This window comes from Atta colombica, unplaced genomic scaffold (assembly GCF_001594045.1).
Source record: "Atta colombica isolate Treedump-2 unplaced genomic scaffold, Acol1.0 scaffold254, whole genome shotgun sequence".
Classification (NCBI taxonomy): Eukaryota; Metazoa; Arthropoda; class Insecta; order Hymenoptera; family Formicidae; genus Atta; species Atta colombica.
Genome location: NW_017259353.1, coordinates 872474 through 883074, shown reverse-complemented (window position 1 = coordinate 883074; position 10601 = coordinate 872474). Strand labels below are relative to the sequence as shown.

Below are 10601 nucleotides of genomic sequence, written 5' to 3'. Positions count from 1 at the left end.
ATATATATATATATATTGCATCGCTTTAACTAAATTCTTAAAACATTATGATTTCGATCAGATGCACTCAGTAAGCACTGGTGCACATTAAAGCCATCGTACATAAATTGACGTAAAAATATATTTAATATAAATATAAAAACGGATTAAACCATGAAATCCTCAATATATGTTATTATGCTGTTGAATAAAATCTGTATTTTATAATTCGAAATATTTGCATTTTACTTTCACACAGATTAAGTCAGTGTATAACGGCTTTAATATGCACACTAACGCGTCCAACCGAATTCGTTATATGTAATACGCACAAAAAATATTGTGATACAAAAATTATTAAAAATTATAAATAATATTTCATTTGTTTATTTAAATCTATTTCTTCAATATCGCTACTAACTTCAAAATTAGCTCTAGCAAATTTTAAATTGGAATAGCTCGACTTTTATTTGCGAACAATTGAACATAAGTTACGTCTTGGCGATTGGGTATCGATTACCACGAATGGGTTACAGCGAGGAAATCGAGGGAGAAAGAGGGGAAAAAGGCACACCGTCTCCTTAACCTCGCTTTCTGCTTCCGCGAACAAGGCAAACACCTTTCAGAATGTACCTCATGCGAGCTCTTCGAACGTGCTGCACACCGGTTCCACTTCGAAATGTGATGACGTTCATCGCAACTTCATTTCCAGATAAGTGCGAGATACTTTATCGGAGGCAACTGTGCGTCATCGATCTCAATCTCTATGGTGATTTTAAAAGATGCGCGTGTAAAATACATGGAACCTATTAACTTTTTAAAAAAGACATTTTTTTGCAAATATATCACATTTTTAAAATAATTTTACAGAGAATTACAAGAATTATATATTTTTATATATGCATTTAGCAGGAAATGTTACATGCCTTTTTTTAAAAAGTCTTTTTTTTACAAGGATTACATAAATTTAGACAAGTTTATTAGAATATAGTTATATATAAGTTTCATCTATTTAGTACTATTACTCTCCTTCTTATGAATCTATTAAAGATAAAAATTATTTTTAAATATTATATTGTATTATACAAAACTTTTATTGTATTATACGAAATATTAAAATATGGACTATTATTTTAATTAATTCACAGTAGATATATCAACGATTATATAAACAAACTTATCCTCTCAAGATCGACGTGGCTAATTATCCTAGACTAATTATTTAGTCGAATCGATCCAATATCGAGTCTTAATAAACTCGATTAACTATATTAAACAAAAATTACGTCATGCCAATTTTGTTGATTGTCCGATCATGTTATTTTAACAATTAAAATATAACAAGTTCTTAATGAAACAACAATTACTCTTTATTGTGCATTCTAAACTATTTCCCAATAAATTTATCCGTTTTAAGTGCAGTTTCGTTGGCATTTCATAATTTATCGGACAAGCTTCCTGATTGTCAAATTTAACGAGCAAATAATGAATCATAGTTTATACTTAATTCCTCTCAACGACAGGGAAATCCATTCGCCAATAAATGCCTCTGTTTCATTGTCGAGCCTCGACATCGATTGGTTCATGACATTCATGAGCTTTGAAACGCTTCCAAATTCAATACGACTCTCGAGATAATTATCTATATTCTGTCAATAAATACTATAATATGATTCTTTTATACCTAAAAGAAAATTTATATGAAACTTTTATATAAGCTTATAACAATTTGTATATGTTGCATTATTGGTTGGCATATTAATGAAAAATTTGTCTTTTGAACTACTAAAGTAATGAAGTAATTATAGAAAGAGAGAGAGAGAGAGAGAGAGAGAGAGAGAGAGAGAAAAGTTAGATTAATTTTGAAGCAAAAGATATGTACATATTAAGTACATGTAAGTATACTTTTTAATTTATTCTAAAATTTCTGTTTACTCTTTCACGAAGTTATCTAGCAAACTTATCATGAATTTGTTAATATCAATACTGTTTAGCAGCTAAATTAATCGAAAAGCCTTCAATCAACTATACGAAAATGCAATATTTGATCAAACTTTTGACCGTTGAACGCGGACGAATGAAGTCTTCGAAAAAACAACGTCTCGATTGATCCCTTTTAGGGTTTCCGGCTGGATGCTTACTCACCCTTTGTCGATCACTCAAGGGTCGGATGCTCGACGTGCACAAGCTGTGACGTCGCACAGATCGGGCGTCAGCTGAAGCGAGCGAAGTATGACGTGCCTTGCACCAGCCGGTGCTTGCAGTAGCGAGAACGATGAGGTAACTTTTCACCACCGAGCACAACCGTCCTCACCATTCGAGGGTGCGCGGACGACTGAGGTCCGACCGTCGTCGTGGGTCGTGGGTGTAGCTGTGCGGTGGCAGCTGGCTCCCTCTCACCCTCTCACCCTTGGCGAGAAAGCGCACGCTCTCTTTTATCCACCAAGTTCTCCTTCTTTCTCTTTCTTTCTCTCTTTCTCCTTCTCGTTTGGTCACGAATTCTCCTTTAACTTCTCCAAGCTTTTCGTCCTCTTCGCGCTTGTCGAAGCGCGTTCTTCGTTTATCCAACCCGCTTCGTTCATCCAACAAGCTTTCCCACTCAGTCTCTCCCTTATTTTCCATCCCTTGCTGCTCTTTGCTCACACTCTCAACTATTCTCGTTGCTCCGACGTCGATCTGACTCCCTCTCCTCTTCGCATTCCCGCACGTTTTTCTCTTTTGCATTCCAAACTAATATATCCTTTCTCCGATGTGTATACATAATCTTTTCTTCTTTTATTGCTTTCTCCTTTTACAACAAACCGATATCTCTTGTTCTCTTGCTCCACCGTGTCTCAATCATCTCATTCATCCTGCCTTTCTTATGCGCGCGAAAGTCCGGAACATCGCTCTCGTCTCTTCTCTCTTCAATCCACGTTATTTCACTCTTCGTTTTCTACATCTCTCTACTTTCTTTCTCCCTCTTGCATTATTTCATCTCTCTCTACACACGCATACTGTCTTGGAAAATTTCACACTCTCCGGCAACCCCACACCCACAGCAAGAAACGGACGCTGGACCCGATCCGTCGACCGAGTTTACCCGACTGCGGAGAAAGAGAGAGAGGGAGTTTGCTTCGATGAGGAGTGAATAGTAGTGGTCTGGTCAACGGAAACGACAAAGACAAACGACGACAACACGATCATCAAGACAAAACGAGCGAGGGAGAAAAACGAACTCGATGCATCGATCGTCGTAGAGAGGATAGGGCCCGATTTATTGAATCCAGGGGACCTATCATGAAACTACTTACAATTCCAATCGAAAACGCGAATTTCCGACAGCAATATTGTACGTGTTTTGCAAACGTAAATCTTTTTCAAAATCAGTTTATCAATCATAAATGAAGAGAAAAAAGAAGAAAATATATATATTGGTTGGAACTGACTTCAAAAATATAATGTACAAAAATATCTGACAAAAATAATTCAAATTATAAATTTTAGATTTTAATATATATCATTTTTTATGAAAAAATTATACGCAACATTATCTTTAACAACATATTTAATTTAAAAATAATTATAAAAAAATTGAAAATCAATAAAGTTATCGTAAATTTAATATTTTGTATAAAAATAAAACACGTATGAACACAATGAACACAATATGAACACAATGAACTAAAATTAATTAGTCTTTGAATTAGTCAAATGCAACGATTTAAATTGATTTTCTAACAAGAAAGAGATTGATCATTCGGCAAACCTGTCTATTGCCAGCTATTACTGCTTGAACCGAAAATCGAGTTATTTAGAGAAAGTCTCTCAATACGTTACGGTCTTTTAATGCGAACGTCCTTTGCAAAAGGATCTGCTTTAGTGCTATGTGAGCGAGATTCAATAATACGTATATCAGAGCAGAGATTTTCGGAAGATTCATGTCACGGCGTGTAACGAAATTTATCGCAACATTCGTTTTCGAAATAGAACGAATGTGCGCGACGCAAAACAAATAACGAAGAGTCATTAATCTTGAAATCGAGTAATCTCAAAAGCTTTTTTCCCAATTTTAATGAAAATTGTCAAATTACGATTGTTTGCAGGCAATGACACTTAACATAGGTATTTATATTTTCATACTTTAATATTTAAAATTATCACAAGATTCAATATACATGCATGATGAAGTGTCTTATTTGTCGATTTCATCTCTTCTCTATTCTCCTGCGTCATACAAAGTTAATCGTATACAATTCGCTTAACTTTAATTCGCACTTTCACGCCTCGCACCTTCATGTTGCCAGTAACGCAGTCTAGCCATATGCGAAAAGCTGAAATTGACAATTTCTCATCAGACTAACTTAAACAGTTTGTGTGAAAATAACCGTGAGTACCGACGATGTCGCGCCCAGTATGAAACATCCAAGCAGACAGCTTTCAATTTGCCACGAAATAATTTACACTTTCCAGTATAGCGATTCCGTTGGGAAATTTATTGTGAATATGCATGCAGTACTTATGAATATGAATATGAGAAAATTATTATGCCAACGGTGCGCGATGCAGGAAGTTCGCACGCAGAGAAGCTCTTCTGTCTTCATCTCTCTTGCTCTGCTACCCTGTCTCTTTTCTTCTTTATTTCCTTACTTATCTTTCTTCTCTCTCGAACTCGCTTATTTTCAAAATTCTCAAAAAGCTTTACTAAACGAACGAATAGAAAAGTTATTGCATAATTAACGGTAGAAATTAAATTTGCGTAAATAAATGACCTGCATCTGTGAAAATATCGTAACTATGTAACAGTGCAACAAACTACGTTTTAGTACATAGAACGTTTCTGTAATGTTTCCTAGGTAAGTCACGACAACCACATTACTCGTGATTTAGCGCAATGGTCAGGAAACGTCTGTGTGCAACACGTGCACGCATTAAAGTAAACTTTAAGCTATTTATTCAGAAGTAGAAACATGTAAGCTGCAAATCAACTTGAATGACGTATAAATAATCTAACGTCACAAAGTCTATTCGAATGAATAAATCATATCAATAGGTATATTGATGTATACATCAAAATAATATAAACATTTATGAATAAATTAATAAATATTTCTAGGAAAAATTTTAAACTCTTATTCGTAGTTGATAACACGATACACATTTCAAAAGCGAGATCTGTTGGAATAAATGATGTGAGACTCAAAAAGAATAAAAAGCTCTCTACAATATTGCTTTCATGAATTTTTCATGTTCTCAGATTAATTTTCATAAATCTGCATTTATAAATTTGCATATCAATATCTAATTATATTTATGTCTAGTTATTAATACATTTTCAAAATTCGTTTATACATTATCAAAATTATTTTTAATACAATATATTAAAAATATATTTTTCTAAAATCAAATATATTTTATTAACGCGAAATTTATCAATTCTAAGAAAATCTAAAAAACTTTTTTAACAAATCGTAAAATTATTGAATCTTATATCATGTTATATTTTTTTCTAAATAAAAGATTACCGTAAAATCGGAACTTTTCAAGAATCGCTATAAGCATAATTGTATATTATGAACTATTTCTACATTATTTAAATTGTTTACGTTACTTTTTTTATTTCAATATTATTTATTTTTACATTTGCAGTTTGCGTCATAAATTTCAGGCAAATGATATATTTCACAATTAATATTACGTAATGTAGAAATGCAACAGAACATAGCAGTAAATAACAAGCATTGACGAGCTATATTTTATAAGCTCTGTATATGAATACAAATGCATTTTTATATAAATCCCATGTTAAATAACAACAAACAATTACAAAGTAAATCTTTGTTTTAATATTATTTGCCTTTAATTTGCCAGTTTGCCTCATAAATTTCAGATAAATGATATATTTCACAATTAATATTTTGAAATGTAAAAGGCAACAAAATAAAGAACAACAATAGCGGCAAAAATATTAATTAACCATAATAACCGTATGGTCTGCTATCTATTATATCCATTTTAAGATAATGGATCTGACATGTTACCATATATGTATCTATATTACTTTTATGTATTATAATTCGATCATAGATATATTATATGTATACTAGATTAACATTTAACATATTTATTACAAATCTATTAGTTTATTATATAATATGCATCATAATAAGAAAATTAATTTGTCACTTACCAGTACAATATTCAGCGGAGTTGCAGATTACATCAAAATTATGATAATTTGTAAAATATTATTATGGCAATGCTTAAAAAAATATTAAGTATTTTTACTTAAATAATATATGTACCAATTCTATATTTTTATTCTTTAAAAATATTTATATTTAATAAAATGATTATGTAACTTTCAAAAAAATATTCGTCTCAAATATAAGCTTTTATAAAGCTTTCATAAATAAAATTCTGTTTTTAATTTTTGCTTAAAAATCATTTAAATAAACGAATGAAATAAATAAGAAATGAGAAAATAAATGAGAAAATAAATAGTCAATAAAAGTATTGCTAATGGATTAATATTTATAATAGATTATTTTCATTCTAAATTTTATAATAGATTTTATTACCGATTATTCTATTAAATTACTTCATAGCAATGCCCAATGTTCCCTTTCAGGTTTTTTTTGTTGCAATCACACAAAATAACATTCGTGAAAACATGATTGCGGAAATTAAATATTGAATACGATCGCGCAACACTATGTACAGCATTCCCATTAAATTAAAATTAATTAGAACATAACCAATTGTCAGCAATATAAATAAAAACGGATATATTATGATTACTTTAAACATATTAATTTATAATTTTCAATTTCTATCGATTTGTACTTTAAACAAATAAATTGCGCAACAATATATGTTTGTTTCGATAAATATCTATACCTTTGATTTGCTTTAATCACAAAAATAAATACGTGAGCTGATAATCGTTAAATTTATGAAATAATCGTGTATGTTATCTCCTCCTATATTATGATTATAATTCTAATGATAATGCAAAACATGGATCGACACGCGCCGCTGCTTGCCTGTTTGAGCCTCGTCGTGCAAGTGACAACACTGAATACGGAAACCTTTATGTAAGCACTACGCCAGGTTTAGGATCCGACTTGACGCGATCAACTTTTGGAAGTACATTAAACTCAAAATTTATCAGCACAGCTCAATATTTTGTATTGATTTTCTATATTATTACTTGTGTTATCATTCATGCTGCAAAATTTGAGCAAACAGGAAGTGCCATAAACTATTATTATCCCTTAACACATGATTATGATTATGAAAAAGTATGAATATTTCTTACAAAAAAAATTAATTATTATCACATTTATTGAATTATTAACGATCTGGAAGCGTATCAAGGTATTGGACAGTTACAGCTTATTCAAGTAGATATCGTGCAATTATTATTCATTCGATAGAAAATGCAAATTTTAATTTATTGAATCGTGATATTTAAACGGATAATATTTCTTTAGTATGATGCTTATTGATACAAATATTAAGTGTAGTAAAAAGAAATCCATTATTTTTGCATGAAATTGAATGGAAAAATCTCACATCCTGCTTTGAATGTTTTGTCAATATTTCATTTGTTTATTACGCTTTCCAGTTTAAAAGTCCAACATAATACTACAATCATCGGATCAATTAGTTCAGGTGATGATTGATACATAGAGCGTGAAATAATTCATGAATCACTAAATCGTGTAATTTACGTAATGGAAAGCTGTAATATATGCCGTCATAATATACCTGCCTATCTGTTTATTAATAACTAATCAAAAATATGAAGAACGAAATATCTGACTTAAAAAAATTATTTTATAAAGCTTTAAATATTTTACGATATATAAAAGAGTGTATTGTTTATACATAAAATATTAGTAACAAAAAGAAGTTAATTGTTTATTAATAATATTTTATACGTTAATACTTTGCAAGATTGTAAGAAGATAAAGTTATGTGCATAATTCTATAATTTTACTGGCAATGCATAAAGATTATTATTTTAGCATATTACAGTTTGCACAATAGCAACTATAATCACAATTTAACGGAATGACCTATAAAGTAACTGTTCTAGTAAGATACGATGGAACGAAACTGCTGGATTTCCGGATAAATATTGCGAGGAAAACAAGGATGGCGCCGCAACGTCGCATATTTCTGGCGCCATGCGTTCTTCTGTTAGAAGACATAAACATTAACATTAATTATCCTATTTCTGTCAACGACTGAATCGCAAAATACACAAGTTCAATTGCATTGCAACTGTGATTAAATACATACTTAATAACTTGAGAATATAATTACTAAATATCGAAATAAACGTATTTTAAATATTATATAATTAACTTTGACATAATTAACATAAATTAATTAATTTAATTAAATAATCTAACTCGTATTATAGAAATTAAAAAAATATTTTTTAAACATTTTTGGACGCATATACCTTTTCATGATTACTGCACTTTGAGAATTAAAACTATATCACATATCGATGGGATTTAAAGCATGTCTTTACATTACTCAATCATGAGTTTATTTTGCAATGCGTTTTGAATAATATGTTTGTTTGAGATCTTGACATTTTAGTGAATTAAATAAAGATAAAACTAACAATAAAATCTGATTATTTGCCTTTATTTAATAATATAATGTAAAAAATTCGTTTCGTGCGCACTGATCCATTTTTATTCTTTGAAAAGTTGCACAATAACCAGAAATGATAGTGATTGAACCAATATATCAGATAATCAAATGGAGTAGATGTCAAAATAGGACAAACGTTCATCGTTTAACCTACCGACTACGTGCACTCAAAAATAGTTCAAACTCATTCATCTCGGCAATGTGTCAGCGTTCTCGTAATTTATTCATCCTTTCGCCCTCTTTCTCTGATCTATCCTATGACGTCACAGTGACCCTTAAAACTCATCCGGTTCTCGCGATTGCATCGCAGCAAGCGGTCGACACGGTCCAACTTTTTTCTGGCAAACAAACGACATGGAAGAGAATTTAATATGAGCTGACAGCAGATCTCTGTTCGTTTCGCGAATACTATAAATTCGTAAAAAGAATCGGACGTGTTTGCACTCGCAGAACAATGACATTGTCTCCGCATGTCTTGATGCTCTTTTGTAAAAAGTCTCGTGATAAACAGCATGCATAGATAGATATGGAACTTATATATTATACATATACGCTTTATGAATAATTTAAATCACAATTTTAGAAATCCAAATAGAAATCCAATTTGATAAAAATTCAATAATAAAAGTAAAACAAGATTACTACAGAAATAGAGGCTGGATATTCGTATCTAATAATAATCTTTATATAAATTTTAAATATATCTTTCAGTTATATAAACTGCGCGCCAACTACTCGGACTTGTAATACAATCATAATCTGAAATAATAATCTCACAAATTAAATAAAGCATCGATTTGATAATAGTGCTATTAATATTTTAAAATACTGTAAAAAGAAAGAATAGTAAAGACTTCAAATATTTATCTATTTAGCGTATATCAATAGTTATAAATTTACGTTTAAAAAGTTTAAGAACATAGAACATAAAATGCAATTATTTTGTTTATTCACATTACAAATTTGGACAACAATGTTGTTAAATCTGATGACTTTTTATTCTATCTATATCAAAATTAATTATAACGAACAGAGAAATGCAATATATGTAATTTATAAGTTATGATTTTGTTAAAATAAATACAATATAACAGACATCAAACATCGTAAAAAATAATTTATTAGATAAATGGAAAATAAAAAAGTAAAGAAAAATGGATGTTATTGTGTTTCATTCATCAGCCGCGCAAACGTTTAAAAATTGGGTGAAATTTCGTTCACATCCAAATTTGTTTTAATCGAGTTTTCGATATAGAAGAGCCCGCCAATTTGCGCTTTAATTATATGTACCAAATCAATTTCTCTCTCCCACTCCCCAGCTATGCTGTATGCCGACAATCGTCGTTACGATATTAAGCCGAATATGTGCTGAGCATACCAATCAACGCTCGGTAAAGCTCGTTCATCCGGCGACATTAATTCGTCTACAATTAGAGCGAAATAGTAACGATATGGCAGTAGAATGCGTATTGGTTTTAATCCCTACATTCACTGACAAAAGCAAAAGGTTGAATAATGAATATAAAATCTATTTATGTTGCAGATTGATAATTTATTTTTGGAGTTTTCTATTTTTAGTTGCATTAAAATTCATAAAGCAATTTTATAGATTTATTATATAAATGTAAAAGAGGATCATTAACATTTCAGTTTTTCAAAATTCTAATTCTGACAACTCTATAACATGCATATATATTACATATAACATGTTTTTTTATTAATATTTAAATATACATACATTTATCAATTTATTTATCATTTTCTTTTTATAATTTTATTTTTATAATTATGTTTGTAATCAAAATTTATTCTTATAACGTATTTTATATCTTAACTATTTAGCCAATAATATTGTTATAAGATTAAAAAGCGATTAGAAGAAGGTAAATGACATTAATCTTGTAAGAGAAAAATTATACTAATTAATATAAGGATGAATTAGGTCAATGAAGATTAATGATATCAGC

At 30.2% G+C, this 10601-nt stretch overlaps 1 protein-coding gene across 1 annotated transcript in view; it reads right to left on the bottom strand.

The window, feature by feature from the left end:
• Positions 1–2302, bottom strand: part of LOC108689097 — a 135713-nt gene extending 133411 nt beyond the window's left edge. Inside the window, exon 1 of the mRNA XM_018195725.1 lies at positions 2125–2302. The gene's annotated coding sequence lies outside the window, so the exon portion shown is untranslated. The remainder of the gene's footprint in view (positions 1–2124) is intronic.
• Between the last annotated feature and the right edge of the window lie 8299 nt (positions 2303–10601).